The sequence below is a fragment of the Magallana gigas genome, chromosome 5, assembly GCF_963853765.1.
Source record: "Magallana gigas chromosome 5, xbMagGiga1.1, whole genome shotgun sequence".
Taxonomy (NCBI): Eukaryota; Metazoa; Mollusca; class Bivalvia; order Ostreida; family Ostreidae; genus Magallana; species Magallana gigas.
The window spans coordinates 49,132,016-49,141,725 of NC_088857.1; the positions used below are offsets into that span (position 1 = coordinate 49,132,016).

General features: G+C 32.1%; 1 long non-coding RNA gene across 1 annotated transcript; it reads right to left on the bottom strand.

Annotated features, from left to right (window-relative positions):
- Positions 1 to 7,197: 7,197 nt before the first annotated feature.
- On the bottom strand, positions 7,198 to 9,710 carry LOC136275506 (uncharacterized). The gene is made up of 3 exons (XR_010714091.1): positions 9,571 to 9,710; positions 8,500 to 8,619; positions 7,198 to 7,418 (listed from the first exon to the last, which is right to left on the bottom strand). It is a non-coding gene; the product is annotated as an uncharacterized lncRNA (long non-coding RNA).

Sequence of the window (9,710 nt, forward strand, 5' to 3'; positions counted from 1 at the left end):
ACAGGGGCGAGAAACACAAAAGATGATTCATGGTAATAAGTCCAATTTAATGGAATAGCTAAGAACTCATTTTATTTTACATTTTGCAGTACTTTTGAGTAAAAAATAAAATAAAATAAAAATGTCGATTAAACGAAGTAAAAATATTTCGTTGAAAAAAGATTTCAAACCACTTTTATTTGGTTTGAGTCTACTTAAAAACTGAACTTTATTTATTTATTTTACAAGCATTTTGATTAGCAACATTTTGATAAGCAAGTTCTACAACTTATATTAATATCTCTCGTTGGTACGGATGTTAGCGCGTGGGGGTCATTGGTGTGGGAAGAACCCGGAGTATATGGAGAGAACCCACGTGTCCAAGCGGGCGACCGCTATACCCTATCACATACAACCACTGTCCATCACGGGGATCGAGCTCGGGTCTCAGCGGTGAAAAGCGAGTGCATTGTCCACTACGCTACTTGGACACTGAGTCTACTTAAAACAAATAAACAATGTTTTATTTGTAAAAACTGTTCCTTTCTCGTTATATCGAAAAATTTACCTTGTTTTATCGAGCAGTTTGTTGTTACCGGTTTTATTTTTATCTTATATGCCAGTAATAATTAAATTAATCGTTAATGAGACTTTGTGTAGTTTAAGATTCATTTTTGATCCAAATAATCCAAATAAAAAAATACTGAAATTAGATTTAAAAAAAACATTGACCGAGGGCAATTGACGGCTAGAGGTCGAAATATCCAATGCTATAAGTCATTATTAGTCACTCTAGGCTATTGCAAATGCATGCTGACTATTCATAACTCTTTTATTCATTTTCAAATCACCATGTATAAATCTATTTTACGATTTAGAAGAAAAAGAGAAATAAACACCGAATGTGTTTTGAATTTCAGAACAAACTTTTGAACAATTCTTTATAAATAAAATAAGCATATCATCGAATGGAATCCTATACAAGTATATCATAAAACATTTAACTGCTGGTAATTCTTATTGATATCTGTGATGTCATTAAACTTAGTGGTGTGGTTTTTTAGCGACAAAAAATAACGAGTCTCTATAAGCTTTCATTAATCATAAACAAGAGGCCCATGGGGCCACATCGAACACCTGAGCAACAATGGGCGTTCAAAAGATATTGTGCCATATGGTCTCTCGGTAGAATAACAAAAAATAAATATTGTAAAGTATTCGAATTTTACACTTATTTTTGCATACACGTAATCTTTGACATTGTACCTTCATGAAATACTAATTTTTACCAGAATAAGAAAATCCTACGCAAGATATAAAACTAAACATTTGGTAGGGGTACACTGTTAAGTTGTTAACTTCCAATTCCCTATATATTCATTCTGCCCCCCCCCCCCCCCCACTTTGTAAAGCGATCAAAATATATGAGAGCATATAGGTACATTTTCATCAACTACTTACTAGTTATTGTAATTGAAAAAAATATAATAGTTATTGTTTTTTATTTAAGAAATCCTACATGCATAGATGTGAAGAAGAAAATTGTACCTCAATGTGCTCAATTCCTCAAATTAAAAACATACAAAAATTTAATTTGTCTTCTCCATTATAATTAAATGACTGTAATTTACCTCGCGTACAAACCAGGATAATTTTCCGCTGTGATATTTTCTTAGGAATAGCGATAATTACTTTATCCCCGCAGCAGAAATGTGTCAGAACTATGGAAACTGTTTTAAAGATGTCGTTTTTATTTACTCGTGTCTGAAAAACTATCAAAATTAATGTAGATTTCACATTATTTATTGTATAAAGAGGGGGCCCAGAGAGTAGGTATATACAGAATATCATTCTTTTATTTTGTACAAGTATTTACATGTAACATACTCTAATTCATATAGAATTTCTAATGTTCAACCAAAATTTCAGCGTAAATCGTAGAATTATAAGCAATATACAGAGCTCACAGTTTGCCTAGGTTTCAGTCATATTTTGTTCACATGAGTTTATTACATTCAGCTTAAGATTTTTAACTTGGTATTTCCTATTCAGCATTTAAAATGGAAAAAAAGAATGGCCTAAGATTTTCAATTCTTTTATTCACTCAAGACCAGTTCACTGGTATTTGAGGTTCAAAATCAGTTTATACAAATGTACACAAACACAGTCAAGGATCACATGTACAGTAGGAGTAATATTGACGAAAAAAGGTTAAGTTTACAATACAATAAGTTGTTAAAGTTGGTTTCTGGAAGAACAGACTTTGAAAATTTATTAATAAATATTGACAAATTTTTTACTTTTTTAATCTTTAGTTTTAAGATCTGTGTACAAACATAGAATTGTGAGCGAATCTCTGTATCTTGCTTATAATTCGAAGCTTAACACTCAAATATGGTTAGTTAATAGAAATTGTAAACAATTAAACACAAGAAACATGCACTTTAACAAATAAAGAACACAATTTATTTTTTCGAAATGAATCATATATATACATGTATATACCTACATATTTCCGTCAGCGATATCAAACTCTATTCAAACTGAATAAACTCGAGAAAATGCCAAGCATCTCAACAAAACCTATTGCATTAATCTACCATTACGCAAAAGATAATGCCGAATTGCCGATAGAATGAATTGTATTTCAGTACTTTTTTGATACATCAGATTTTGCTTAATTTGGGCAGGTAAACAGTTAACTGTTTGATTTACGGAAGTCTCTGTTTGATTTGATACGTAAAAATCACGAAATACAGTCAATAGTTCCCAGGTTACAAAGCATAATGAAAACGAAACGAAAATCAGAACAAGCTAACACCAACGTCATGTGTGAAAACTGTCAACGCATTGAAATATTTAGCCTCAATTTACTTCACAAAATCGGCACCAATATATTTTGCATGCTTCAAAAATTTCCGTTCATACGCGAACTGTAGCACAACAAGCAAATTCATCATAGTCAGATCGACCCTTTTTAGACGGTGGCCACGGTCTATTGCTACGGTCCTGACCGGAAGAGTATTTCTCACGGGGACCCTAGCGGATAAGGAACGATAACTCTGTTAGTTATGCAGTGTTACAGGTATCACACCGGTAATTGTTTTCGCTATATAATTCTTTGTAAGAAAAAAAATCGTAAAAAATCGAAATATTTTTCTCGCGAGAAAAAAAAATACATAGCAGTGTTCTATGATACCTTACTCATTATCTAACATCAAAAAATGGGCATGCGATACGGGATTTTCTCAAGTTTTCTAGCTGCGAACATGCCTACCCCCAAAACCACGTGTTTTCAAGCTGATTGTAAACAGACTGCACGCACCCCAGGAAGTCGGCCTATATGCCCTTTAAGAAATAGTTCCCATTAAAAGTAAAATCAAATTTACAAAGTACAGAAATTTTCCTAATCATAGATATCAATTTTATTAAAATCGAATATGGGAAAATGCAAAATGCGGGCAAAAGAAAAAAATATTCCTTATAAATGTAAGGAACTACAATTGAGTTCATTTTCATTGGTCGATTACCTGTGTGATACCTACAGGCAATGTTTTATCTATGTGTCAATTTCAGTATGAGAACTAATTTTAATCTTATCAGATATTTTAAGCATTATAGCTGCTAATTATTTTGTACATACATTTAAATAATGTATGAAATTGTGCTTTATTTTAAATGATCCGTTACCTTGTCTGCTTACGCGGTATTGATAATTTATGCACCAACTGCCAGTTGTGACGTTTAACTCTGTATCAGGTCTACATAAACTCTATCACTGCGATAATTGGCCAAAAGATCTCACAATAACCGCTTCTTGTTTTTTTTATGATGTAAACAAATGTCAGAAACACACTATTTAAACTGGTTCGCCATTTCATATTTCAGCAATTATGCTTCATCGATAAATTCACTCTTTTTCAACGCATTAGTTTTAGTTTAGGCAGTATATTTTGTTGTAGCTTATTCAAAAGAATTCACAACAGATACTGACAATGAATATTACATAAATTACATTTTATTGAACTTCAACCGATCAATGGCACACTTTCTTCTACAAGTGTGCATGTGTTTTCAAACATACAAAAAACTTTAAATTTATGATACAAATGTGTTTAATTTTGGACTGACCTGTGATTTACAATGTACCTTATTTGTAACTCACTCAGTCTGTAGAAACATTAATTTTATTACAGGCACCTCAATATTCATCAGACAATATTTACTACTGATGTTGACGCTTTACTTGCTGCTGACTTTCTCTCAAACACGCTAATCGACGTCGGATTGTAACTTGAATTCACGTGCAATTAAATTGAGTCACCATTTCACAATTTTACATGTATATAAAGAAACCACATTTTACGATGTTTCAAAGATTTTCAGTTCACATTTTTTGTAAGCAAATAAGGGATTAAAGACATGCTGTAAAACGTCTTATGGATTTCACGGCGTGTCAGCTCGTGTATCTCTAATTTGCAGCAAACACTAGCTTTTTTGTGAGAAAAAAGAATAGGTTCAACTCATGCGATATTCCATATGCATTTATGGTACATTGTGAACAGTTATGTAAGATATAATCATTTTGTTAACTAAACAGTTTCTGTCGATTTTTTTCACAATGAACTGAATAACGCAATTCGATTAGCGAAGTACAAATAGTGACTTTAATCCATATGCTCCCGTCCCTGCTAAATGTATTAGAGAATCTTTTCTTTAGTTTTGGGGGAATTTTTTCACTAAAAGATAACATCATTTACATATGTACGTAAACATCGCCCTGTTTGTTGTCAAAATTTTTTTAACTCACGAGTACCACTCTATTAAGTGTTAGCATCATTTTTACAAATAGGCGGGCCTAGATAATTGTGCCAGTTTGTTGCGACTCGCAATTGAATTAAACACCGGTTAGAAAGTGTCAACCAACGCAATGCTATACATCGGCCGTAGCGTATACATCCATGCTATATTTGCGATAAATAATGAAACATGAAGGCAAAAAAATGTGCTTCATAGATGGCTGTAGTATTCTGTTGAGCTACAGAATTCCGGAAATATTGCCGGGATTTGCAAACCCTAGATCTATTGTCTAGTACATGCAAAGAATAATATCAAATTTATATACACAGCTGTACGGTCAGAAAAACGTGCGTTCAACTTGGATTTTGTTTGTTTGATGTTTTTAAAAACTTATTTTAAATAATCAATCAATATCTGTTGTAAGTTTACTAGAAAAGTTTTATGTAGCAAGTAATTTATGCGTGTTAAAGTGTACTGAGAAGCGATAAAATATACATGTGACTTTCCCAAATTCATTCAAATGATTTGAATAAATCTATAGCTAAATACAATAAAACAAATGTACTTTAAAACGTTGATTAATGAAACTGCCGCGACTGAATATTGTATAATATTTCTTTTTCAAATTATTATTCACTTTCATTGTGAGCAAATGGAAATAATCCACTAAAGTCGAAGATAAAATATTGATCGACTCTTCTGTTTCATGATGACGTGCATTCCAAAAAGAATACCAGTTTTATCAAACAGCTTCTTGTAAACCAATTCCGTTTTCTTTACACCTAAATGTATTAACTGACTATGAGGACAAAAGCAAGTGTGATGTTCCACAAGACTGCAACTTTTTCCCCGTGAAGAAATTAAGGAAAATGCTGTCGAGAGGGACAATAAACATACTACATGTATGCCCAAATAGTTAGTAAAAACCTGATAAGTATTTTATCATACCAAAGCTTTATTTGTTCTCGTTACTTTGAAAAATCTACAATATATTTAAGCACAATAGTCCAATCCACACTTTTCAAAAGTTGTTCCCATTTGCGGGGTTAACCCAAAATTCAAAAGGGAAAAAACCAAAATTCCCACAATCAAATATTTGGGCGCACTCCGATGAAATTGCTTTGGATTTGATGAATTCATTCAATATGTGGTGGCAATCCACATATTTAATGAGTCTTTCTGGGGTAATCAAAATACGTATTATTACCGAAAACGGGTTTTTAATGTCAACTGATATAGATACAAACATAGATACAAAATATACATACAAACTTCTATACTACAAAGGCTACTGTGATAAATATATGGGTTTCCTCTAAAAGATGACGGCCAAGAGACACAGATTTGTAAAGTGTGGATTGAGATCACAGCTACGATTTCCACAGAATTATCCATGTAGGAAACTCACGACCAGTTGTGCGAGTAAGCGTTAAGTATTAGTGATACTGGCCGCGGTTTTCGACAACAATAATTATCATACATGTAATATGCTACTTTCAAACGACGCCACCGTCTAAAAGTACTTTCAGTACTTTGATTCGTATAATGTCATTGCTGCTTTAAACAAAGAACCTCGTTTTAGAAGTATGGAATACGAGTCTTGGTAAAATGGGTATGCAAACCCGGGCCGTGGCAAAATAAAAACCGGGGCAGATCGGCAATCGTCAATTCCAAATATGCATTATTTTGCAGCAATATTTACAGCGAATACAAATATACTGGTCCATCAAATATCCTGAAATTTTAATGAGATTGGCAGATTAATAACTGCGAATCTTTTGTTTTGCGTAGGCCAAGTCTTGCTTACCCATTTTACCGGATGCCGAACCCAAGCTATTAAACTGATTGAAACACGTCTTTCCTTTATTATTATTTTCGTAATAACTCAGATTTGAAACATAATTACCCCTTAATTTTTGCAATTTATATTTTCATTCCCATAAGGATGATTTATGCTAAACTACGTTGAATTGGAATCAGTAGTTCTTGAGAAGAAGATTTTTAAAAATGCACCCCCCCCCTTTTTTCTACAGTTTCAAGGTTTTCTCCGCTTGGAATACAGATCGGACTTTTATTTCTGCAATTTATATTCGCCCTCCCATAAGGATGCTTTGTGCCAAATTTGGTTGAAATTGGATAAGCGGTTTTAGAGAAGAAGTTCAAAATGTAAAAAGTTTACAGACGGACAGACAGACGGACGGACGGACGAAGGACAAAATGTGATCAGAATAGCTCACATGAGCTTTCAGCTCAGGTGAGCTAAAAGACTTTCAACCGACCATTCAGATTTCTATATTTGTAGTTAAGAAATATTATGAGATAATTGAATAGTTGTTTAAACGAAATAATGTACAATATGTTGAATTCTGTGCATGTTAACAAAGAAAAGGATACAAAACAAACAAAAAAGAGCCACAGTTTTGTTTTGCTGTAAGTTTAATTGAAGATAAATCTATTTCATAAAACTTGTTTGGAATATTCTTTGTTGATGTTTATAAAGTTTTTTTTTCACAATTGATGATCGTGCTCATTTGTTAAGTGCTCGTCTTATCCGCCACAATAACAAAGTATGTATTCCCCTCAATGATAACCTCCTCTTTTATATCCATAATCTCCTCCATAACCGCCATGATGTCCGTCTAAAACAAAATATCAATGAATTTTTACTTAAACAATCTTAAGTCTAAAGGTATTAACGATTGACTTATATTCATCTTTCAATTTTAGTTTATTAAAAAAATAAATAAATAGTGCACTTGATATACGATTTTGCCTACAACATAGCGTTTTTGCAGTTATGCAGACCTTTTCCATATTTTAATTACAATATATTCGAAAAAACGCACATTAAACAAAAATCATGTTAAACGGGTCTTAGTTGTTTTTACAAAAAACCATTTTGTTAGGGATACATAGGAATATAATCAGTATGCAATACAAATTTTGATATTTGACTATTTGAACCACTTTAAACTAAAAAAAAAAATTCGATTGAAACTTATGTTTTAAAGATGTTGTAGTATACGTTTACATTGAATAATTTTATATTTCAAATGAAAATGAGTCATATAGCTTTATTTCGATTAGTGACTTTCGATACAATCGTGTAAATAGCCAAATGTATTCAAAAGAATTCATATGAAGGGGGTTTATGCATGGAATGGTGGTTTTGCATATGTCCTTTTTATTGTCGGTGACTTGGTCCATTCCTACAAGAAGTAAATATGTTTTTCTCTTTTTCCTTGATTAAGAATAAAATGGAGATTGAAATGAAATGCACCTAATCTGCTGAATTTTTTTTTCAAATTCTCCTCGTTATTTCTGAGTGTGAGCTTAAGGCTCTATTTACACGTATATTTATTATATTCTGCTGGAAAGTATCACAGTCCATATTATCAACTGACTTTATACAAAAAGTTCTTTATTAGTTTTCGATGCAGTTTATGAATTTTTGATAAATAAGTGGTTTTAAACACCATTATTTGATAAGTACATGTTGTGACAGGTATCTGTATCTTTTTTGAGTACCCTGTTTTCTGCTATATCCTTTTGCCAATTTAAGATTCATCAATGCATTATTTACCAAGTAAACGTTCATTTTTATGCTATATTATAAGATAAATCTTTTCAAGAGTCAATCTGATTCAATATATTCATTTAAAAGTAACTTTTGTTACAAAAACTGACTTCAAGAGTAATGGGTATTGAGTAAATACGTACATCTGCTGCAGCAGAGACCAGTCCTGCCGTATCTGTAGTCACAATATTTTCCCCTTCCGCAGCGTCTATATTTCGAACATCTTTTCCACCAATAGCATCTTCCAGTTGAAGGGTAAGAAGCTACATCAGATATATGTCAGATATCAATCCATGTGTCAATGTAAAATACACATTCAACGTGCATTGAAAAGCAATCTAAATGCAGTTTAAATACATTATAGAAATTCAAAGTTGTATTTAACTTATATTACACCGATCGAACATAGACCTATATTAATGAATCTGATGCACAAACAGTTCCTATCAATCACATATGGTTTTCATTAAATGAAAATATCCCTTTTTTAGTACTGTGGTTTCATTAATTTTCGTGGGTATCAATTTTCGTGGATTTTCGGAAAACCACAGTTTTAAGGATACGTAATTTCGTGGCCAATGATTCCATCAATACAAAATGTTAGTTGAAATTGAACTTCAATGAACATTTAATTTCGTAGATCAACTTAACAACGGAATCCACGAAAATTTGTATTCAACGAATATTGATGAAACCACAGTATTGTATCATCAACAATTTTTTAACGTAAAAAAATATGTGGTTTATTTTTTCTACATTTTTACAAAATTAGACGTTAAATATATTACTAAATTTCAAAAAAGCACATGTACAAAAATGCGTACAAATTGAAATCAACTAACAGCAGTTATTTCTAGACATCATTAATTTGCGAAACATAAACCGACATTATGATTGTTCGGCAGATTCCATTCCAACTATATGAAAGTGACATTAGAACCACGAAATGAAGTAAAATTTAGTGACCCGATAATATATGTGACCTAACCCATGTTTTTTTTTTCTTCTAAAAAGTCAATGAAGAATTCAATCTAATGGACGCTATATAAAACTATATACAATTTTAATTGTGATCCATTACAGCGAATGTTAGGCTTGTAATTAAAATCTAAGAGACGATTAAAAAAGATAAGTTACCAGTTGATTTCTAATTTTCTATTAACTATTTAATGGTTTCATATTTTCAATGATAAAATTTATCTACAAAGACTCACCCGAGGCAAAGGACGCCAGACAGACAATAAGAACCAGTACAAGAATAGTGTTCTTCATTTCGATTCTGATCTTCACGGATACCCAAATCAAAGTTATCACCCCTTATATATGCAATCCTTGCGCAAGCTTTACCAATGAG